Source organism: Dipteris shenzhenensis, chromosome 19 (assembly GCF_047967505.1).
Source record: "Dipteris shenzhenensis isolate YYH24624 ecotype China chromosome 19, Dip_SZ_1.0, whole genome shotgun sequence".
In the NCBI taxonomy this organism is placed as follows: Eukaryota; Viridiplantae; Streptophyta; class Polypodiopsida; order Gleicheniales; family Dipteridaceae; genus Dipteris; species Dipteris shenzhenensis.
This window is the reverse complement of record NC_141614.1, coordinates 34,163,814-34,189,113: the sequence shown is the minus strand read 5'-3', so window position 1 is coordinate 34,189,113 and position 25,300 is coordinate 34,163,814. Positions and strand designations below refer to the sequence as shown.

The following is a 25,300-nucleotide window of genomic DNA, read 5'->3' as shown; positions in this document are numbered from 1 at the left end:
TTGATATGTACGATCACGTTAAACCCAGTTTCTATAAGTTTCTCCAACTCTAAGCGCAAAGCATCGGTCTGTAGGGGCCCTAATCTCCGATACTTCTAAGCCACACGCTTCGCATCAAGCTTATCTTGTGCTCTATGGAAGTCACATGGCGAAGGTGGCGGTAGCTAGTTGCGAAAAGGTCAGGGAATCTTTGAACATTTCTAGGAACTCGTCTTTGTCACTTGGAGTGAGGTCTGGGAAAAGCATAGATTCAAGCTATTGAGGACTAGCTGTTACCTTTTCTACAGGTGGCGGGGTCGGAGCCACCCCCATCATGTAAACTTCCTCCTCCTCCCGTTTGATTCTTCCATCGATTCAGACACCGAGGATGAGAGAGTATCACTGTCTTGCTCCTCTTCTTCTTCTGGTTCCGTGGCACCTGGTTGCACCGGGATCTTCTCCTTAGAAGCACCAAAAGACATGTGTCATGTCTTCCAATAGCTGACTATATCACTCTTTCTCAACCATGGTCTCCCAAGTATGGCTGGGTAACTCCTGCCTGTATCTTCGATGTCCACTACATAGAAATTGACGGTGGTGGTCAACCCATTGACAGTGATGGGCAAATCCTCAATAACTCCTAGGGTGGCGAGTCGTCGACCATCTACTACCTTGATTCGAGTGGAGGAACACCTTGTGCATTTCAAATTCAATTTCTTCATGATTCGGGGCACCATGATATTACATGCAGCTCCCCCATCAAGACACACACTTTTGACACGGCAATTATCTATGATGACATCTACTATATGTGGGTGCCGATCAATTTCTTTAGAGATAGAAGAGACCTCTTGTACCTTTCCCTTTTTCTTCCTCCTCCTTGTTGAGAGCCCTTGCTGCAGCTCACGTCTCACCTTAGGGCTTAATGCTATTAGTTGAGGGAGCGTGATGCTCAAAGACTGATGAGCAAGGTCCTGAACGACCGAATAGTCCTCTTGTCCCGAGTCGATGGAAAAATTCGAGGGCGACCACTTACTCCTGAGAGATCTTTTAGTCTTCTCTGTTGGTGGGTCTGCCATCTCAGCATCTGAGGGCTCTGAGAAGGACACCTTCTTCCTAGGGCGGCCCGGGTCCACGGTTTGGAGAGGGGTCTGAGGTGATACGACTTCTTTTCCCGAGGTCAAGTGTTACGCTCTAGCCGAGGTAGCATGACCTCGGAAGAATCAGTCGACATTTCCCTTAAAGGATCTATCTTTGTAATATATTTGTTTGCGCTTCATGTAAATGATCGGGAGGGAATTAATGTCAAGGTCCTAGGTGAGGGTTGATAGCAGCAGACTAGGTGGATCTAAGGCTAAGGGCCTAATGCAAGGAATGTGCCTAGGGGCAAAGGAATTAAAGCATCCCAAGAGAGGGGTGAAATGTTGCATTAGGAAGGCCCTATATGGATGACATGTGGCATCTAGATCTATCTAGGGAGATGGGGCTTGTTGAAGCTAGTGAGAGATGAGAAGGAACTGTTCACGTATATTTATGATTCGAATTCTCTGTGAGCTCTCATGCTTCAGCAAGATTTGACTGGGTGGAATAACTCAGTGCTTCTCCCGTGATTTGCATTAGGAGATTAGAAGTAGTGTCTAACAATTGGTATCAGAGCCAAAGGTTGCTAGGTGAGAGAGACGATCTGGGTGATGAAAGACCAGAGCTGTAAGATTGACGAAAAAAAAAAAATCGTGAGCGTGATCTGAAGCGGTCGGGTACAAGGAGTGCGGGACTGTTTGTGGGTTCGATCGGCGCTGGCCTACGCAAGCTTGTCGCAGAGCGCATGAAAGGCAGGTTGACAGACTAGCGAAGGGATTGACGCACAGGCGATGGTTCGTGAACGGTGAGGCTTTCGAAGCAATACGTGACGACGAGGAGACTGATTCCAGGCAGAACAGCGCGGTGGTCCTTTGGCACTGGCGAGCAGGAATTGCGGTGTGTTGTGCATAAAGGTTCGTGGGTTGACGGGCAGGTTCTGCACTCATCGACCTTGACGGACGGTGTTAGGCTGATGGTTTGACGACAAACAGCGTGGTGGCTGTACGTATTATTTGCAAGGTCATCTCTCTTGGTTCGTAAATTGTGACGAGGAACGGAGAGCAAGGTTCCAATACATCGGGCCCACAGTCGCAGCCCTTCAAGGGCACGTAAACAGCTCGTATGCTGGGACTTCGTTGGCCACCAGTTTCAATTACCAACTGTAGTTGCAATCAGAGTAATTGTGTTACAATTGGCTCCAACTCGCTCAATTTCCAATAGTGCAAGCTGCAAAATTGAAGCATCAACTGCCAACCCTTCTGCAAGTTCTGCTACCCCGCAAATCGACCTGAGACAGATTCCCTCAGACAGATTTAGACTAGGGAGCACTTTACTCATTTTTCCCTTTTGTTCTATCATTCATGTTTTGTCAGAAATAGATTAGGCTCTTGTGATTGTAGCAGTGTCTGCAGTTTGCGATGCTATAGCAGGGACAGATTATGCATATGCACCTGTGCATATGCCTGTGTGCTTCAGTCAAAGTCAGTTTGCAGGAATTTCCCTAGTATAGGGAAAAGCGCTATTTGGGTTATGCATGTGTCAAATGCCTAGTCATGGTACATGTGGGATTGTAGGTATTCCCTAGTATAGGGAATTGTGTCAGAGTGTCAGTACACTGAATTGTGTCAGCTTGTAAATACAGTGTTCTAGCGGTGTTTTAAAAAAGCAAAACAAAACAAAACAAAACAAAACAAAACAAACCAGAACAAAACACCCATTGAACTAAATGGAAGTAGAAGAGGGAGCTTCTAGGAGGGACCCTGGTGAGTCAGGAGTCCGGCTGACCCAGCAAGTGTCGCGCCCAGTAGCTCATACTTTATCTGGCAGGATTGCATTGCTTGAGGATGCCTTGCAACAGTTATTAGCGCAGCAGTTGCAGGCCAATCCAGGGCAGTCAGAACTTAGGAGAGCGATGCACAGTATGTCTGTCAAACCTTCTCGAGAGGAGAAGGGAAAGGCTCCAATGAAACCGGAGTCTAATGTCCATACAGTCGAGCCTAGGAAGGCTAAAGTGCCAAATATTGCCAATTACAGGCCAGAAAAGTATTCTGGTCGGATGAACGACCGTAGTTCCGATGTCATTGAGACCTGGTTACACAAATGGGACGAGGCGTTCACCATTTGTGAAATCAGAAATGACATCAAGAAGATCCGCGAGGCCATCCACATGTTTAGTGAGGCAGCGGATCGGTGATGGATCAAACAACAAAAAGATGGTATAGTATCCACTACCTGGGAGGGGTTTAAAAGAGAGTTCAGGAAACACTTCTTACCTCCTGACGAAGCATCCCGAGCTTGGGATCAATATAGGAACCTTCGTCAAAGAAATTTATCGGTGGCAAAATACACTGATAAGTTTCGAGAGAGTGTAATGAAGGTTGATGAACCCCTGCCTCAATCAATCCAAATGAAAGATTTCATATTTGGATTGAATGATCGAATAAAAATGGAAGTTCGGGCTAAGTACGCAAACACGTTAGATGATGCAATAGCTATAGCCCTGAACTATGAGGATGCCAAGGGCAACAGGCCAAGTGGGTTTGCACAAGTCGGAACCCAATATGGGTATCCGAAGAAATCTGGGTTTAAGAAGAAATGGACTAGTAGAGGGAGTGGTTCTCAGCCGAGTGGTCAAGCCAAGCAGGCGAAACCAGCTGAAACTCCTAAATCAAGTACCACCATTGGAGTGAAAAGGAAAGTAACCCCAATGGCAGCCCGGGCTTGGTCTAAGTCTCCCTTAAACCCAGAACAAAGGGAAAAAGCGAGGAGAGAAGGCTTATGTTTTGGTTGCCTTCAGCCTCATCAGTGGAAGGATTGTCCACGTAACAAAGATCGTCGGATGGCTGAGATGGTGATCTCAGAATGCGACGTGGAGATGGAGGGAAGTCCCAAAGTGGAAGAGATGCAGATTCAGCTAGCGGGATCTTCTCAGAGGTTAGTACCTTGTTTGTTATGTGTGTCTGTTGCTAAGCTAGTGACGAGTGCACCTGATAACATCCTATCTAAGCCCGCAGCAACGGGGTATACAGCCTTTAATGATACGAAGTTAATTAAAGTGAAAGGGCAAGTGGCCAATCATGATGTCATTGTGTTGTTTGACTCAGCGTCAACTCACAACGTCAACTCACAATGTGATTAACTCCAAGCTCGTGAAGAGGCTGAAATTAAAGACAAGTCCATCTGACTATGCGTATACAGTCAGGATGGCCGATGGAAGTTCAACTAAAGTATGGGACCAAAGGGTTACCCAGTTGGAGCTTCGTATTCAGGACTATGCTGAGAAGCTTGATTTTGAAATGACCAAGCTTGCTCATGCAGATATAGCCCTGGGTATGGCGTGGCATTCTAGGAAGAATCTAGCCATTGATTGGAAAAAGCACGTATATCAATTCAAGATGAATGATGTGCTTTATGTCTTGCGAGGTGAAAAAGATATACCTCAGGGATCGTTGGTTTCCGTGATGGAAATCCGAAAAGCTCAAGAAGAGTTTTTATTCCTTTGCACAACATCGGTAGAGCTGGTTGATGATTCTTCGGCTAGCACTGATGTTACGCAAAGTGTGAGATGGCCAAGTTGGCTAATCTTATAACAGAGGAGTTCTCTGAATGTTTTAGGGATGAACTACCTTATGGGTTACCTGATAGAGTGTGAGGGAGATAGAGTAGGGAGTGAGAGGACTCACTGCACACACAGTAGTGGTACCTCCCCAAGTACACACATATATATTATGGATAAGGTAGTAACCCTTAAGTACATCTAAGTACAAATGTGTACTTAGTGTACTTAAGTGTCCTACATTAAAGTACAACATAAAGTACTATTTACATAGGGTGGCCAGTGCCTTTACCCCAACAACCTCCCACTTAAAGGCAGTGTGCCCTCAAGGAGAGAAAGAATATTGGCCTCAACCAATACCCATAAGAGATCTGCAGTGTGCAAACCTCTCTGCAGCTAACCCTTTGGTTAACAGATCTGCCGGATTGTCATGTGTATGCATCTTAACAAGCTTAATTTGCTTGTTTTCAAGCACCTCCCTGATGAAGTGATATTTCACATCTATGTGCTTCGTCTTTGCATGAAAGACAGGATTACGTGCCAACTGTATGGCACTCTGACTGTCACAATGCAACAATGGAATCTCCAATGGATAACCCAAATCTGCCACTAACCGAGATAGCCATATAGCCTCCTTGCATGCCTCAGTGGCTGCAATATATTCTGCTTCTGTGGTAGACAATGCAACGCATTGCTGCATTCTAGATACCCACGACACTGCACCTCCAGTGAAAGTGAAAACGTATCCGGTAGTAGACTTCCGGGTATCAGGGTGACCAGCATAATCAGAGTCTGTATAACCTTGCACTTTTGCATCTTGACTGCCGAAACATATGCACAAGTCCTGTGTACCCTTCAGGTATCTCATGACACCTTTCACTGCATTCCAATGCTTCCTGCCAGGTTTAGCCATGTATCTGCTAACCACTCCCACTGCAAACGCAATATCGGGCCTGGTTGCAACCATAGCATACATGAGACTGCCACACGCTGATGCATACGGAATCTTTGACATCTCAGCTCTCTCAGCATCTGTCCAAAGCACTGATTTTCACATAAGGAGGTAATGGAGTACCAATACTCTTCCCCCCCTCCATGTGAAATCTCTGCAAGACCTTGCCAATGTATTCCTTCTGAGACAAGTATAGCAACCGCTTTTCCCTATCCCGAAGTATGCGCATATCCAATATATGGTTGGCATCACCAAGATCCTTCATATCAAAGGTCTGGTGCAATCTCTTTTTCAAGGCATTCATTTCCTTATGAGATTTTCCAGCAATTAACATGTCATCCACATACAAAATGAGGATAAGTAAACTGCCATCTGAAGCTTTCTTGGTATATAAGCAGTGATCAATGTCACTTCTCCTGTAACCCTGGGTTCGCATGAATGTATCAAACTTATGATACCATTCCCTGGGTGCCTGCTTTAGACCATAAAGACTTTTCTTCAGTCTGCATACAAGCTTCTCTTTGCCCTTCACTGTAAAACCCTCTGGCTGCTGCATAAAAATTTCTTCATGTAAATCACCATGAAGAAATGCTGTTTTGACATCCATTTGGACCAAATCCATATCTGCATGTGCAACCAATGCTAATACAGTTCTGAGTGTTGTCATCTTGACAACGGGAGAGAATATCTCCTCAAAGTCAACACCATATTCCTGCTTGAACCCTTTGGCAACCAGTCTGGCTTTATGCCTTGGCTTTTCACCAGGTGTGACTTTAAGTCTATAAACCCATTTGCATGGCAGTACCTTCTTACCAGTAGGCAAGGGTACCAATTCCCAAGTGCCATTCTTGTGAAGACTGTCCATTTCAGACTTCATAGCAAGATCCCATTGAACCTTGTCTGCCCTCTGCCTAGCCTCTCTGTAGCATGAAGGCTCTCCACAATCAGTGAGCATCAAATAATCAATGCCTGGAACAAATCTTTCTGGCTGCCGCGTCTGTCTGGTTGACCTTCTAACCCAAAGACCTTCATCTTGAGCTGGCTGTCCAGCCTGTTCATCACCCAGATAAGGTGGCTGTTCCATGATTCCTGGCTGCATTTGCATGTCAGGAAGATCACCTAACTGTGCCTCATCCATTGGGATGTTTTCTGCCATAACTGGCTGTCCATTAGGATCTGCTGCAGCATCATTTAATGGCTGATTATGCTGCTGTTGTGGCTGATTTACAGCCTGTCTGTGTTGCCCATGATGCCTGTCATCATCAATAGTTATTTTTAAAGGTTCCTGCTGTACAACAGGTTCCTTGAACATGATGGTTTCATCAAACACGACATCATTGCTGCGTATAAGTTTTCTGTTCTTGGGATCCCAAATCCTGTAGCCCATCTCACCTTTGTCACGATAGAACATGCATGGTTATCACCAAGAAAGACAACTCCCTTCTGCCCTCCTGCATATCTGACAAACAGATCTCTGTAGGATGTCACATGAAAGGAAGCACCTGAATCTATAATCCAGGAAAACATATCTGATCCATCACCAGCATGAAGTGTATGAGCCTCCAGTGAAGAGGTGAAACATATCTCACGTCCACTGTCACTGTCACTAACATAAGTAACATTCAGCTCCTCTTTTTCTTTGCCCTTAGACTTGCCTTGAGCCTTGCCTTCTTTGGCTCTCTGGTCATTCTTCTTTTGAAAACACTTTTTCTCAATATGTCCCTTCTTGCCACAATAATTGCAGACAAGATCACTTTTAGAGCGGGACTTGCTCCTCTCTCTTTCTCTGTCTTTTCCACGTGTTTTGGACCTGCTGCGTGCATTCAAAGCATTTGACTTCCCAATAGCATTGTTCTTTCTGTTCATCTCTTCCTGTAGAAGAGCACTCTCCACATCTGCAAATAACAGAATGACATTTGAGTTGCTGGTAGAAATCCTGAATGTGTCCCATGACTCAGGTAGAGAACATAAGATGAGTGTAGCTTTCAGCTCATCATCGAGCTTCAACCCCTGGTTGATCACCTGGCTGAATATGCTGTTAAACTCAATAATATGAGTGGACATAGCTGTCCCCTCCTTCATTTGAAGACCAACAAGCTTTTTCAGCCAGTAAGCTTTTCCCGTGGCACTTTTCTTGGCATAAGTATCCTCAAGGCGTTGCCACATTTTCCACGCAGTAGGTTCATCCCTGATGCCTACAACCAGTGAATCAACAACTGTAAGCATAATGGTCGACCTGGCCAAGCCGTCCATCTTCTCCCACTGCTCATCAGTAATGTTGGAGGGCTTAACACCCTTCTCCTTTATAGGTTTATACTGGTCCTTCTGCATCAACACATTGTAGCACTGTGTCCTCCATATGTCGTAGTTTTTAGCTCCTTCGAGCTTCTTTATCTGGAACAAGGACGACACGTCGATGCTGGAACTCATAGTAAAGAAAGTAGAATCCCTGTAGGTGTTCAATTAAGCACCAGTCACTCCAAGAAAATTCTCCCGCAGCGGAAGTACGATCAGAAAATGAACTTGGTACTGTTTCAGTGGCATAAAACCAACTGAAAGTCTTTCTCCCACTTGCTGCAGAAACAGTACAGCAAGTTGTTGTTGTCTGGTCTGCTGGCGAAAGTGCGGTACAGCTCCTTCAAAGTGCTCCAGAAAAAATCCCAGAACTGTTTTCTGAAAAAGTAGCAGTACTTTTTGACCTTTTTGACAGTGAAATCTGGTCAAACTTGCTGGTTGACAGTCCCGGACTGTCAAAAAACAGTGAATCTCTGATTGTGGATGAAGATCTCTGATTTTAGACCTCCATATGCTCCAGAAACTTCCCCCCCAACTGAATTCACAGTTTGGAAGTGAGATTGCTCAAAAGCCCTTTGAATGCATGAAGAAAATCAGAGATTTGACCTCCAATTAAAAAAAAGATTGACCTTTGACCAAAAAAAAAAAACACTGTAAGTCGAATTTGCACTTTCAAAGCATAGTAGTGCTTTACGAGATAGCCTGATGCATGTAGAGTGCTCCCACTTGACAGATTGCCGGTCAGGCTACAAAAGCCCCAAATTGGACTAAAGTCAAACTTGGTCAAAATCGACCAAATCTGTACCAAAAGTGATTGTACTTTCAGCAACAAGCTAAAGCATTTGTCCCAAGCATAATAGCATCAAAAGCCCCTTGAATTGACAGCACATTCCGTGCATTAACACAGTAAATGGCATCAACTGCTACTGCTCACAAGGCGTCTGACTGCAAATCCATTGAGGTGCATCCAACAAGGCATACACTGCAAGTATCAAGTACAGATCTGTCCAATGCATACAATCAGTGCCACCACTGACATACAATCACTGGCTAAGTGATAGACCTGTCTCGACACTGTTTGCGGCATAAGCTAAGCCTCAGTGCGAGTGAAAGCCCTGCCCCAAATAGAACACCTTGCGTACCTTTGCACGGTACCCTGCCTGCTGGCTGTACTTGTACGGTGTACTTGCTGCTGTACTATGCACTCGATTTTCGTGCAAAACAGTACCTTCAAAATGTTTTCGTGGCTGAATGCTCGAGCTTGCGCGTAGCACGCTGTTGATGTACACTGTTGATGTACAGCAGTTGATGTACCAGTTTCTGCAAGGAGGAGAGGATGGGCCAGTCGGCTGGCTGTTGGTGATGGCCGACGGAAGGTCGGCCCTTGGTGGCTGTCTGTGGGCTCTGGCCGACTGTGGTCAGCTGCTTGGCCAACGTCGATAGCTGCTGCGCGTTGCAGCCGCTCCGCCCGCGCCCTTGCCTTGCAGCCGCACCGCCCTTGCCTTTGCCTTGCAGTCTGCGCGCTGTAGCCCGCGCGCTGCAGCCTTGGAGCTACGCCGCCCGCGCCCTCGCCCTTGCAGCCTGCAGCCCCGCCTTGCGCCGCGCCTTGCAGCTACGCCGCCCGCGCCCTCGCCCTTGCAGCGTGCGGCCTTGGAGCCTTGCCCTGCGATCCGTCCGTACGGCTGTACGGACGACGTACGGCCGTACAGACCTGTCCGTACGGTAGGGGTAGGCTGGTAGGGGTAGGCTAGGGAGAGATGAGAGTGGAAGCGGAGGGAGAGAGCCCGTTGGCTCTGATACCAGTTGATAGAGTGTGAGGGAGATAGAGTAGGGAGTGAGAGGACTCACTGCACACACAGTAGTGGGGATAATCACAATGAGTGAGTGGTACCTCCCCAAGTACACACATATATATTATGGATAAGGTAGTAACCCTTAAGTACATCTAAGTACAAATGTGTACTTAGTGTACTTAAGTGTCCTACATTAAAGTACAACATAAAGTACTATTTACATAGGGTGGCCAGTGCCTTTACCCCAACATTACCTCCAGAGCGGAATGTTCAGCATAAGATTGAACTGATTCCGAGGGCAGAACCTGTAAATAGACCTCCCTATAGAATGAGTTTTACTAAAGAGGCGGAGGTGCGTAGACAACTGCAAGAATACCTCAAGTTGGGGCAGATTCAACCAAGTTTCTCACCTTTTGCTTCGCCAGTGATATTAAAGAAGAAAAAGGATGATACGTTTCGCCTCTGTATAGATTACAGAGCATTGAATAATATCACTGTTAAGCACAGGTATCCGATGGCTCGGATTGATGATTTGCTAGATGCATTACATGGAGCCGTGATTTTCAGCAAGATAGATCTTAAGTGTGGCTACCATCAGATCCGGATTAGAGCCGAGGATGTGCATAAAACCGCTTTCAGAAGCAGATTTGGTCATTATGAGTTTTTGGTAATGCCCTTCGGACTTACCAATGCTCCAGCGACATTCGTCATGCTTATGAACGATTTACTACGTCCGTATATCGAAAAGTTTGTAGTATATTTTATTGACGATATCCTGATATTCAGTAAAAGTATTACTGAGCATCGTGAACATTGTAGGGCTGCCTACAACACAAGGAGGGTATGATTCTATCCTTGTGGTGGTTGATCGTCTAACCAAGATGGCTCACTTCATTCTAACTATAGAGTCTGTTAGTGCCCCGCAAGTGGCGGATTTGTTCATTAGACATATATTTCGTCTGCATGGATTACCTAGATCCATAGTGTCAGACAGAGATGTCAGATTTACCGGTCATTTTTGGATAGCGGTATTTGAGACACTAAGGACTGAGTTGGGAATGAGTAGTGGGGATCATCCTGAGACGGATGGTCAGACGGAGAGAGTCAACCAGACTTTAGAGGATATGCTGAGAGCATATGTGTCATTGAGGCAACATACGTGGGACAAGTGGTTGCCATTGTTGGAGTTTGCCTACAATGATAGAAAACATTCCTCTACCGGGTTCAATCCGTTTGAGCTGAACTATGGTTATAGACCAGCCAATCCAACTATAGTTGGGATACCTCAGAAAGTGCCTAGTGCCGCGAACTTTGTAGTTCAGATGCGGGAAATGCTAGCACTTGCGAGAGCTAATATCCGCTAGGCTATGGATAGAGCCAAGGTGTATGCAAATGAAAACCGGTCTATAAGAGTATTTAAGAAAGGAGAAAAAGTTTTTCTTAGAGTTCCTTCGCACTCGAAGTCGTTGACTTCAAGAGAGTGTTCCAAGTGGCACAAGGGGGAAGGAAGAGGGGGGAAAGGAGCATGTACATGATGGGAGATGGAATGTAGAGATGGAGACATCAAGGGAAGAGAGTCATGCTTTATTGGAAAGATAGGGGGGGAAATCAAAGTACTAGCTAGGTGGCTTTACAAGAATGAGCGTGTTCCATCAAGGAATAGCCCCCTCCTTTTATAGCCAAGAGAGGGGATCTCTCCCAATAAATGCATCCTCCCACATGCATGGTGTGTGTGGAAGAGTGTCCCATGTGGGCTAAGCGGTTACACACTCTCAATTGTGTGCGACAACTCTTTGCCTCATGTTTCGACATACATCAACCTCCATATCCCAAGTCTAAGATACTCCCTTGGTCTCTTCCCAATTTTATAATACGTTCAAACATCTAAGAGGACAAGTGGAGGGTTGGCACAATGAATCTTGCCACCTCATCCTACTTTCCCATTATTTAACTTGCATTCTTGGACTTTCTACCCCCCCCCCACATGGGCCTATCCTACATGGAGGGAATAATCCAATATAATATCCATCTCCACCTATTTTATATTACTTCTCCCATGGTCCTTGGGCCATATCTCACTAAATGCAGGCGTGGGATCGCCTAGGTGGAGGGGTGGTGCATGGAGGACCCATGCCACCTTATCATTTTATATTATTACTACCATGGATTATGTACAACACACCTTATGGGTCCTCTTACATGGAAGGGTGGCACATGGTCATGCCTCGCCACCTCAACCCTGGCCTTATGCACACCATATTTTATTATACTATTGCCACACATACAAGCGCACACACATATTTATGCCTTTTACTTTGGTCAAATTTATCCATAACACCGTACGGAACAGAACGCCTCCAAACTGCGTGCCTTCCCTATCTCTACGGCTGCGAAACTGCCTTGCTTCTGCACTTTCAGTGTGGAACGTATGGAACGTTCCGTACATCGAACGTAGGCAACCCTAATTGGGATATCAATAGTTGTAATTAGATCCATGTGGAAGTGGAAGCCCAAATTGTGGTCGCCAAGAGGAAGGTTGAAACCTTTGAGTGCTCTCTTAAAAGGGGTAGGGGAAAGATTGCTTTTCATAACATTGCGGAATATTGCTTGGATCTGAAAAGATAGAAGCTGAAATATACAATATTGCTTGAGAAAAGATGAACACATGATAGGGGGCCAAGACGGGGCCCACCCCGTTATCCAGGCTCTTTATTAGAATGAGATACAAGACCAAAGTTTGAAGTGAATCTTATTAACACCTTCCAAACTTGATATCAAACTAGAAAGGACTTAGACTGTAGCCGGAGCTATGTTCAAGGTTTGAAATTGAACTTCAAGGTTGAGCAGTAAGCCTATATACATAAACAATGTCTCACAACGTAGCATGGTGAGGCTGCTCAAGGCTCCGAGGCCCCTCCAATTGTGAGGGAAGATGCCTGCACTATTACCACTGTTTCCACACATCAGGAACACTTAGCCAATGCTTTGAAAACAAGGTTCTGATTTAGCATAACTCTGTGCTTCTAGTTCTCTGATGCAATATCAAAAGCTATGTACGATTCAAGAAACAATTTAAATCTGCTACAGATTTGCCTCAAATTTTGGGTATAGCTGATGGGAGAGAGTAGGATTGCATAGGGAGTGTTCTGCTGCAGGACTGTGTGAGAAAACAGCTTGAAGGAGTGCTAGTGCATGAGAGCTGCTGTAGGAGAAGGGCTACTGTAGGAGGAGTTTCTGCAAAGAAAGGGGCTGTAGCAGGAGGAGCTGATGTAGAAGGAGATGCTGCTGCAAGAAGAGAAGTTGCTGCTGTTGTGGAAGTGCTGCTGCAGGGGCTGTTGCTGCTGCAGAACTTCATGGAGAAAGAGCTGCTCCAAGAAGGTGCTGCTGCAGGACTGCATGGGAAAAAGGGATTCTTCAGGGAGGTACTGCTGTAGGACTGCATGGGGAAAGGCCTGCTCCAAGGAGGGACTCTGAAGAGCTGCGTGGAGAATGGGCTATAGAGAAGCTCTGCTGCAGAGCTGCACGGAGGATGGCCATTGCTCAGCTGCGTGGAGTAGAGCTGTTGCTTGGCAGAACTGCATGGAGAAGCACTGTTATAGGAGGCTGGAGGAGAGTAAGGGGTGAGAAAATGTATGCAAATGAAGGGGGAGAGAGTATTTCCCATTTTGGCATGGTGGGCTGGCCCCCCTTGGAATTTGGTGGGTTGCATGCTGCATGGGGGCTGGAGTTCTTGTAGTGACGAGTGGTGCCATAGTACAAGCATGGTCCGCCAAATGTCCCCACAGGCTGCGATGTGCCCTATGCCCCTTCATGGGCTGCCATGTGTCCCATGCCATATGTCATGGCTGCAACCTCAGGATGCCGGCTCAGCTTGCCACGTGTCATGCTGAAATTATGGAGGAAGTTTACTTTTAACTACTCTTTATTTGCTTGACTTAAAATTGGGGGATCAATACACTATGATTTTACTTCTAATTTCACCCTGAGGTTTGTGGCAGTTAGCTCTATTCAAAGGGCTAGTGTAGGGCTAGTTCGAGTTTGGTTGGCCTTCTCAACCTATTAGTTTGTCGCTTGTCTTGTATCTTTTTGACTCTTTCATGTACATAGGACCACACCCAAGGCTACTGTAAACATCCTCTTGAATAGTTGCTCGGTTGATATGCATTCTGTGCATTTGATTGGTCCCAGGCTAGTGTAAACATCCTCTTTAATAGTTGCTCGGTCGATATGCATTCTGTGCATTTCATTGGTCCCATGTTTAGGTACTTGAGTGGGGTTGTTGGGAATTAGGTGGTCACCTCCCCAATTGTGAGCCCCCATATGAGTAGCTCATGGGGGAGGTGGACCAGGGTAGGATGGGGCTGCCACACGGACATCACATTGGCTGTCATGTGGGCAGCAAACTTACCTAGAACAAACAAGAAAGATGGGCTGCCATGTGGACAGCAAATCAAGAGCTTACCTGGCAGTTTGGAACTCCCTTGGAGCCCTTGGAGGACAGAAGTGGTACAGAATAGCCACGTGTCTATGAGGAATACGTTGGAGCAGATCTGTGCAGGATTGTCAGCATGGAACAGATCGCAATCAGCCCTGGACCTTGCAAGAACTGCTGGAACACGTGGTGCGTGTGTACGGGTTGGTGCAGGCAGTTGTACGGAACATTTGGAGGCTGGTATGGATGCAAGAAAGCAGGAGCAAGTCCATATCCAAGTCTGGTTACATGGGGCAGTCTGGCGACTAAATGGCAGGTAGATCTAATAAGCAAACAGAGTCGAGAGCAGTCTTGGGACAAGGCAAAGGAGCCTGGACTGCCACGTGGTCAGGCAGGACCAACAGGGCAGCCAATTGGCTACAGGTGGGTTTGAACCCACAAACCAACAGGGTCGGCCCCATAGACGAGGTGTCGGCTTGTTTGGGTCGGTTACGTTGGGCTCTATAAAAGGGAGCCCTCTTAGTCTTATTCACCATCCATTCTATCAGCAGATTGGTGCTGCACAAAGCCTGTCTCAAGGTCTTTCATTGGAGCATTCTATTGCAGCAAGGGAGGTGGCTGTTGGCAGAGATCAAAGAGCTCAAAGGTGTCTTCATCCTTGGCTGTCCATAGAGCTTTAAGAAGGTGGATTGAAGGGGCAGCTTGTGCCTTATCAGTGGCTGTGTTTCAGAGCAGCAAGGAGGTCAAAGTTCCAAGTCAAACATTGCCTTGTGTTTGTCTGGGAGGAGCAGCCTGAAGGTGTGTTTGTAGGGCACGGTGACGAGGCCCACATAACCTCATAGGGAGCATGCACGCCAAGTGTTTTTGGAAGTGCCACAGAGGTAGGAGAACAGTGTTTTGTGTCTTCAAGGGTCCACATCTAGCCTGCACTCTACTGGTAGAGTATAGTACATCTATTTTGTATTGTGTTTATCTTGGACGGAAATATATATCTTGTTCTACATCTCTTTTGTGCATTTTGTCCACTTACTTGTTGCACATCTATCTAAGTACACATTAAGGGAAGAAGTTTTGGATTCCAAATGTGCCACTATACATAACCTTTACCCTATGGGATTCATTGCATTGTTATACTCATGGTATTAGAGCTCTGACAGAAGTTCACAAGTGGTGGGAGCTTGAAGGCAAGGACCCTTGGGAAGGACGACGTTGATTCAAAGCTTGAGAGAATCATTTTTTATGTTTGAAGGACCAATTCCCTTGCGAGGAGTCTGACTTAGGATTTAGGCAAGTCTATGCCTTTCTATCTCTATCTCTCTCAGTCCATTGTAATTGGCTATGAGATATCCGATTCCTAATTTTGGGGAGACGGGCAAGCTAGATGGGAAAAATTATCCATTATCGAAGATGAAAGTTCAGAGGCATTTGGTGTTGAGGTTGACTGGGAGATTATGATGGGAGTGGAATAGCCCAACGTGACTACATCGGCCACCGCAGCGGTGGCGGCGATTACGACACCTGCAGAGCCATTAGTAGTGAGGGATTGGTTGGCATTGACGCGTGATGTGGAAGCCCCAGCCATTATCATTGGCACCACTGCTTAAGGCTCAAATGAGTACACAGTGTGGCATAAACAGCAGAGATGTCGACCACCACAGCCTCTTCAGCCCCTACTCTCCCTTCCTCCTCCCCCAGTTTTCTCTCATTCACTATCCCTAACTTTGGAGAGTCTAGTAAACTGGACGGGACCAACTACCCGATCTGGAAAGTCAAGATTTGGAGTCATTTAGTGGCTCAAAAGTTGTGGAAGCTGACAACGGGAGTGGAGGCGAAGCCGGAGGACATGGTGGACAGGCAAGGGAAGATACTCATGGCAGTAGACAGAAAGGAGCTCGAAGCTTGGGAAGACAGAGATGCCCATGCCTTGGCATCAATCATAGGGACTATGGCGGACTCTGCTCTTCCACATATCTAGATGGCTGAGATGTCAGTAGAGGCGTGGGTCACTCTGAAGGATCTATACGAGACGGACAACACCTCCCAGATTTTACTTCTTCAGCATCAACTCCACAATCTTGATATGGAAGAAGGAGATACGGTACATAGCCACTTGACGAAGGTCAAGGTGGTGAGGGATCAACTGGCGGCAGTTGGTCAGAAGACAGACTCGTGCCATTTGGCCTTGATGGTACTGAGGAGACTACCTCGGAGTTTCAAGAGCTTTGTTACGATCGTGACAGTAGGACAGAGAACCAAACCTCTAACGTTTAAGGAATTGGGGCCATTACTGCTATAGGAGGAAGCTAGGGAGAAGCTCTACAACGACGACAAAGACGACAAGGCACTGCTGGCAAAGGATTACGTTGGCAAAGGTAAGGGAAAGCCTTATAGTGGCAAGTCCAAGAAAGACGACTGTGATGATGAAGACACTTCCAAGAGGAAGCAGAAGAAGAAGTGCTTCTATTGTGATACGCTAGGACATTTTGCAAAGGACTGCAGAAAGAAAAAGGTGGATCAGAAAAACAAAAGAAAGGAGTCCGACTCAGATTCAGAGGGAGAGGCCAAAGCAAATGTGGTAATCGAAGAGTTGTTCCTGGTGACATCACCGAGTGTTACCGAGGTCAGATATGTTGACCAAGAAACCACAATAAGGATGTCCGACATAGAGATGTGGGTTGACGAGGAGTCAGATGCCTTTGTGAAGATGAAGGACAGCATGGAGCGTTTGGCACCTTCCAGGTGTGTGGCTGTCGACACTGACACGAGGGTGGATTCCATGGAGGGCCCCGGGGTCTCATGGTCAAATGGATGCTGTACTTCAGAAGGGGACAATAAAGGATTACATAGGCTTTTGGTGGGTACCTCGATGAGGTACAGGGTTTGCTTTCAGAGCAAGCAGGCACACAGTACAACAGTTACTTGATATTCTGCATTTGAGCCTCTATAGCATGCTGTGGAGAGACTCCGCTCTTCATGTGTCTCAGGTGATACGAGATTGAAAGGTGGTCCCCTCCCTGGTTGAGAACCCCCATATGAGGAGAGCATGGGGGAGGGGGACCAGGGTAGCATGGGGTTGCCACATGGACAACACATTGACTTGGGCAGCAAATGTGCCAAAATAAATAGGAAAGAGAGATGGCACATAGGCTGTCATGTGGGCAGCATACTCACACAATAAACATGAAAAGGGGCTGCCACATGGGTTGCCATGTGGGCAGCACAATCAAGAGCTTACCTGGAAGTTTGGAGCTGCATTGGAGGACGGAATTTGTATGGAATAGCCACGTGTCTACCAAGAATAGGTTGGAGCTGATCTGCACAGGATTTACAGCATGGAACAGGTTGCAATCAGCCCAGGACCTGCTTGAACATGTGGCGCTTGTGTATGGGATGCTGCAGACAGCTGCACGAAATGTTTGGAGGCTGGTACGGATGCATGAAAGCAAGAGCAGGCCTAGATCCAAGGTGGGTTACATGAAAGCAGGAGCACGAAACGTTTGGAGGCTAGTACAGATGCATGAAAGCAGGAGCAGGCCTAGATCCAAGGCGGGTTACATCGGGCAGACTAGCGACTACATGGCGGGGAGATTTGGCCAACAAACTGGCTGAAGAGTGGTGACAGACATGGCAAAGGTGTTGGCACTTAGCCCTAGTATGGCCTTATAGGCCAATTGGGAGATTTAGTCTTAGTACACCTAGTTCACTTAGGACATTTTTAGTCCTTAGTTGCCTAATTGACTCTAGGGCCATATATTGGCCACTCTTGTATTTTCTTCATTATCCATTTGCAAGTATACTTGAGTTTTCTCAGCTTGTTGTTTGCTTCCTTGCATTCCATCTCCATTCCATTGCTCCCTGCACCCATCAGTGGTATCGGAGTAGGATTGCATAATCCAACTTGCCTCCCCTGTGCATCAGTTACCCATTGCTCTTGGCTCTGACCAGCTCTGTGCTCCATTCATACAAAGTGCTGCCAAATACCGCAATCGTCACACATCATTGTCCATACAGATCTCGGCCGCTATTCGGATTTGTCTGTACATCATCGTCATCCATATAGGCTTGTGTTGTTGCTGCTTGTCAATCATCTACATGTTTATGCTGCCTGACACGAGTTGTGTTGATACGTCCGTATGGTAGCATGATGTTGATTCATTTGTATAGTCACACTTTCAGTTCGTCAATCGTACAACGAGCAGCTTCAATCATATAGCATCGACTAGCCCCATCGTCCTTACAGGGTACACTCCTCTATCAGTCCAGCTGTCTGATTGAGGAGTGTATGTTGTACGGATTAGAGATGTCTCTCAAGCAATGCAGTTGTAGATAGTTGTGTTGGAGGTCGACACTTTTTGGGGTATTGTATCTGGATCAGAGACTAGAGCTGTCTCTCAGGCAATGCACCTGCTACCACAACATCTACTACAAGTTGTGCTACTGCTACTACAATCACTTCTGGCTGTACTACTGTTGCTGCACCAAATCCTCCTACAACAGAATAGGCCCACTGGGATCTTAGGGATGCCCAGCACATGCCTTAATTGCATTTGCATGCAAGAGATTTATTATCTCTCACATCAGATCTTGCAAGATAGCCAAGGATGCATGAGATACTTTGGCCTATTTGTATTAGGTTCGTAATGAGGCCAGTTCATCCAATTCGTCTTCATCTTCTAGCTCTACCTCTTCATCCTGGACATCACCTCCTTCTTCGGGATCTTCAGAGTCAAAGAAGAAGAAGAAGAAGAAGAAGTCTAGCAGGAAGGTGGAGACTAAAGAATTCAAGGACGGTGGGAAGTCAGTAAGATTTGCCACTTACAATGGCCAGTACTGCCAAGCTGAAAAGGCTATGCAATTCATAAGGCAATGTGATGGTGTCTTCAGCCTAGAAAATTTTAGTGAGTCCTCAAAGCTCTGTATGGTTGGTTTACACTTGACTGGTACAGCCAGTGCATGGTGGATAGCTAAAACAGCCAACTATGTAGCCCGCAGGAAATGGAAGGACTTCAAGAAAGCTTTCTATAAACAATTTATTCCCAAACAGTTTCGGGATCATGTCCTTTTGGGTTGGGAGAGCATTCATATGAGAGCACAAGATACAATGGAGTCTTACAATCAGAAATTTTGGGACGCATGCTTGCAGGTTTCACCTTTCAAGAATATTTCTGACAAGACTCAACTAAGGAAGTACAGGGCCAGACTCACTCCAAAGATAAAGGCCCAAGTGAACACTAAAGATATTAAAGAAATATCAGATCTCATGCATTCAGCCAATGTGGCTAGTCGCATGTACATGTAGGATCCTACTAGTGTGCCTTCACTACATGCAAGGTTACCGGGGGATAAAAAGACGGCGATCTCCAAGTTTGAAACAAGAGAGTTTCCCAAGGCTCAGAAGAGGGGATTTCAGCCTCAGAAGCCGAGGGGAAACCAGGTACAAAAGCCCTATAAGGAAAGACCACAGTTCAAATTGAAACTTTCAGGAAAGAGGGTAAATGCTTCAGATGCGGCAAAGAGGGGCGTGTGGCTGCCCAGTGCCCAAAAAAGCCTTCTACTTCGAAGGGAAAAGAGGCAGAGAAGCCATGGGGACTGCAAAAGCCAATGGCAGGAGAAACTCCTGACATACTGGGTCATGTTTCAAACCCAGAGGAACGAGAATTGCTGCTATCTTGGGGCAAAGTCAGAGACCAGCAAGCGCTGATTTTGTTCGATCCACGGGCTACTGATAACTTTATATCAGAGGATCTAGCCTTGAGGCTAGGAATAAAGACGGAGGAGTTGGGTAGGGCTCTGAATGCCGACCAGATGTTCTGTGGGAACCCTGTGCCAGTCACTCCCTTGATAGGGAAGCTCTGTCTTCATGTACAAAGTTATGTGGATTAGGAAGACTTCTTCATTTCTCCACAAAAACACCATGATGTAGTCTTGGGTATGCCTTGGTTTCATCACAAGGCAGTGAAGTTGACTCTTCCTGAAAGAGTGCTGGAGTTTGTACATAGGGGCAAAGTACATCGTGTGGTTGCTAGGAATAGAGGGGAAACTATTTCCATTGTATCATATAGTTGTGTTGGAAAAGAAATAAAGTCTGCAGTTTCAGCTTACATGGTTTTTGTAAAAGAGAGAGATATGAAAATGCATGCTGAAATAAGAGAGGCAGATCAGAATAAATTTCAGTTTCAAAGATTGCTTTTCTGATGCTTTGCCACGGGAGCTACCCCGTGAGAGGCCTGAGGATCATGGCATATAACTCATTCTTGGTAGCGAGCCACCCAATAGGCCCCCATACAGAGTTAGTGTTAGATATCAATGCTCCACTCTTGTGTAACTACGCGGTACTTGTAAGCCTCCCATATGAGGAGAAGGCATTTGAGTAGCTCGGTTATCCAGTAGGTCCTGGTTTGGACACCAGATGGGGGCCATGTGTGGCCTGATGGCTGGACGGCTTCAGATAGAGTTGGCACACCGCCAACTAGGCTACATGCAAGTGCGGGAAGGCATCCCATGGCTGACCGCATTGAGGGTAGACGGAGCATTTCTCGGGATAGCCCACTCTCGGGTTGCGGAGCCCGTTTGGAGCCCCAGATGATCCCGGATGGCTCTGGGCTGAACGGCAACCATAGGTCAGTTGCTCTATTTTGCGCACCGATTCTATCATGTGGTTGGTGGCCTATTTCGGGACCAACCCCCAGTTGACTGTTTTGGGCGGACTGGGTCTCAATTGAGCCCAACCGACTACGACTGGTGGCTATATAAGAGCAAGCCCTTGAAGCCCATTTCATCACTGGCTACAGCAACCCTGATTCCTTAGCATCCAACCTCCATCCTCCACTGTTTCCAGCACGCCATCAAAGCTTCTCTCACAGGAGCGCACGGCTGGGAGGCAGCGCCATCTATTGTATCACTTTTACAGTAATCAATTTTTGATTCCCCATACTATCTGCTTTTGCGTACGAGATCCTGTTATCTGTTAAGCACAGACGTTGTATTGTCTTCTTACATGGTATCAGAGCTTGGACTCTAGCAAGAAGATTTGGTAGTGTGTTTGTGTTTGCGAGCAGATTGTGAGAGATGGCCCAGCCCGCAAGACTGCGAATCCCACCGTTCAGCGAAAGCGAAAAGTTGGACGGCTCTAACTATCCACTCTGGAAGTTCAAAATGAAGACCATCCTAAGCGCATATGAGCTTTGGGACACTGCTACTGGGGTGGACATGAAGCCTGTTGCGAGACCGGATCTAGCCAATGCAGGACAACAGATAGTATCAACTGCGGATGAGATTCTCGCGTGGACAAGAAGAAATGCAGATGCGTTGTGTTCTATTGTCTGCAGTGTAAGTGATTCCGTCATGGCGTTAATTCAACATGTCACCACAGCGGAGGAGGCATGGACGTTTTTGAAAAATCAGTACGAGACCATGAATCAGACGCGGATTTAGAATCTGGAGACTCAACTTGTGAACGAGAAATTGTCTGAATCTGAAGCGGCAGAGAAGTTCATCACCAAGGTGAAGAATCTGCGCGATCAGATGACTGCGATTGGCATCACCATCGCTAGCGAGAATCTAGCACGAAGGTGCATATGGATTCTCCCACCAAAGTACGACGGTCTTGTTACGGCGTTGAATACGCAGAACAGAAATCCGCCCCTCAATTTTGAGGATTTCAGCACGATGCTTCTGGAGGAGGAGATGCGTCAAAAGATGAGGATTGGAGAAGATTCGGCTTTCTATGCTAGATCAAAGAAAGGTAAGGGTAAGGACTCTGGTAACCCATCTTCTTCTGATGATAAAAAGAGAAAGAAGAAGATCAAGTGCTTCTATTGCAACAAGGCAGGGCACAAGCTGAATGAGTGTCGAAAGAAGATTGCAGATGAGAAGAACGGAGTAAAGAAAGAGTCCAGCAACAGCGCGCAGGCAGTACCAGTAGAGCTGTTCGTAGCAATTGAGGAGATTTGCACGGAGGCAGTTCATGTACCTGCGGATGAACCTTGGATCATTGACAGTGGTGGATCGCGCCACATGACCAGTCGGAAGGATTGGTATACCTCTCTACAGCCGGTAGGGAATGACATCCTGGTAGCAGTCAGCAATGATGCAAAATGTCCAGCAAAAGGAAAAGGTACGATTGCTCTCAAGTCAGATGGAGTTGTAAAACAGTTGTCCGATGTTCTTTATGTGCCAGATATCAAGAGGAACTTGTTGTCCGTTTTTGCGATCATGGATCGGGACCTCAAAGTTCACTTCGATAAGAATGGTGCACAAATTCTGGATCTTCAAGGAAAGGTCGTTGGTAAAGGTACACGGCATAGTTACCAGCCGAAACGGAAACGGAAGAAACGGAGTTTTCGGGCCCCGCCGAAACAGAAACGGAAGAAACGGCAATATGATACAATTTATGTATAAAAATTTATTTTTTATACATAATATAATTATCAATAGAGTGCAAATCATACATAATACAAATTACAATTATCTATACTTGAAGGCTGAAGCTTCAGCCTTCAAGCATCAATGCATCATTCATGCCTCTATGATTCTAAATTCTTGAATGATGCTTCAATAATCTGAAATCAACATGTATCATGAGTCCTGACTAACAAGTTTGGCATTACAAGAATCTGAAATTTAGAAGTTTGAAGTACTTTAAAGTTTAAACTTAGCACACAAGTTGAAACTTGAAACTTGAAAGTATCCAATGTCCAGACTCCATACATGATCATGATTCATGATCCACAAATTTCATGATCATGACTCATGACTCATGAGTCATGCAAGACTCAAAATAAAAGCACCCATGGATGATATAAAAAAAAGCAGCAGGACTACTGATCATCTGCATCATCCATGGACTCCTCGTCATCGTCATCCTCTGCATCCTCAAATAAGCTTGAGGCATCTGTGTCACTGTTTGAAGAAGAATCATCAACATCAGGATCATGACCATCGGGTGCAACTGAAGTACTAGCACCATCTCCAGATGGTTGAGTGTATGATCGTGTGTGGTGTGCTGGTGCTGACAGCTCCTCATACAACATGGTGTATATGTCCAGCTCCTCCCGTGGGATATCTGGTATGGCCTTCATCTTCTCCATGTCCACCTTGTCTACATTCACTTGGCGAGGTTCGGGGCAGCCGGTGGTGAACTCAAGGAGACGGAGGTTGCAATGACAAAACACCAACCGCTCCAATTGAGCCGTGCTCAATCTGTTCCTCTTCTTTGTGTGAAAGAGGGCCCAAGTGCTCCAGTTCCTCTCACAAGGACCGGAACTGCAGTTCTGTGAGAGAACACGTATAGCAAGGCGTTTCTTCCATAAGCCAATTAAACCGAGATAAGTATCAGGAACTTGATAACTTTAAACATATTTGTAGTAGATAAAACTTCAAATTACTTAACGACTAAGCTCTAACTAGTGGCGTTAGAACTTGTCTCTTAGACTCTTACCAAAGTAGGAGTACAGTTGCCATATTTCTCCCACCAGGAGACAGGTTGCAACTGTGTCTCTCAGAGCCTAGCCGTAGGTCGACCAAAGGAGAGGCTGTGATTGCGGAACAATAGAAGTTCATCCTCCATTCGTCATTGCATCTCCAAGTCACCACCCGTTCAATTTTGTAGATACTGTTGCATCCCCTTCCAACTCGTCATTCTCATATTGCTCTTGACTGCGCCAGAGCGGATGCAATACATGTGCCACCGCATGGATTGGGCGGTGGAACCAATTCCACCGCTTATTCCATATAGCACGGATGGACTCAACCCTAAATCATGCCACAAGAAATTAGAATGCATTATGCATGCAAAATTCATAGACTATAGATAATAGTACATACATAATATATATCTGAAAATTCCAGGCTTCATGATAACAAATTGCCATTTAGTAACTGCAATAATTATACATATTACAAAAGTAAAAAGTCTTACTTATCAGGTGATAGGGAAGTGTTTCTGTTGATCTTGTCCATAAACTCGTACAAGAGCCCTAGTGTGCTTCCCTCCATGTCCGTGATGCGAAGCACCTTGTAGATAGGATTAATCGATTTGATTAATGCCTCCGCCTGATTCCACCAAGACTCATCCATGATCATGCGAAAAAATTTAATAGACTTTGCATGGCCTCTATCATCCCAATCTCCCCACTCCCGAAACACAACCGTGCGCAACAAGCCCTGGCGCACTCGCACAAGCCTCTCCACCACTATGAACATGTAAGCAAACCTTGTGGCTGGAGGTTTCAATAGCTCAAGGTCACTGTAAGCCCGATAGATGCTGAGGACTTTGGGTCTCTTCATGACAAACTTCACAATACTGCGGCCTGGAGAAGATGGCATCAATCCAAGGTATCTTCCCTAGGTCCTCGATCAAAAGATCAAGGCAATGTGAGGCACAGGGTGTCCACACAATCTTAGGGAACTCATCTTCTAACATGGCACCCATTGACACACAATTGCTACCATTATCTGTCACCACCTGCACCACAATGGCTGCCCGTAAATGCTCCCAAATATACAGCCCTGTAATCATTGTACCTGCAGTGGAAGCATCTATGGCTCTCAAGAACATGGTTCCCTTGCAAGAAGACACTAAAATATTGTACACATTCCTCTTGCGTGCATCTGACCATCCATCGCATAAGAGTGTGCATCCATATTTTTTCCAAGTCTCTTTCAAGGGCTTCATTTGGTCTTCCACACATTCCCTCTCTCTTCTTAGCTCTCTTGTCCGCAAGGCCTCATATGTAGGCCCTTCCCATTCATACCCAATGCGGCTTACGGCTCTCATGGCCTTCCTCCATCGTGTAGTCTTCGCCACATGAAAGGGTATTGCACACTGTATGAAGAGCTTTGTGAGCTCACTAGTGGCCTCCTTCACTGCTTGCTTTTGCAAGCGTGCTTCAATGCTAGACCTTTGCAGTGACCCTCTTTTCCCTGCACTAGCATCCACACTAATTGATCCATGTGGCAAGGGTGTTCTTGTGGCACTAGGACCCGCGCTCGATGTAGTTGATGCCCCTCTACTTCTCTTTGCAGAACCCAATGTGCTGGCATCATCCAATGGCTCAGTGTCAGCAGCCTCTTCTTCATCTTGCAGCCCTTGTCCTCCACTTTTTGCAGCCAAGGCTGCCATACGCACACGCTTCCATTCTGTTAGGCCACCTTTCACTGGAGTAGGCACGAACTCACAAGGTCCTACATCCTTGCTGGGAACACCTGCTAGA

The 25,300-nt window shown here is 46.2% G+C and overlaps 1 pseudogene across 1 annotated transcript in view; it reads left to right on the top strand.

Annotated features, from left to right (window-relative positions):
• Positions 1 to 25,300, top strand: part of LOC147890378 (putative oxidoreductase At4g09670) — a 47,719-nt pseudogene that overhangs the window by 12,226 nt on the left and 10,193 nt on the right. The window lies entirely within an intron of this gene.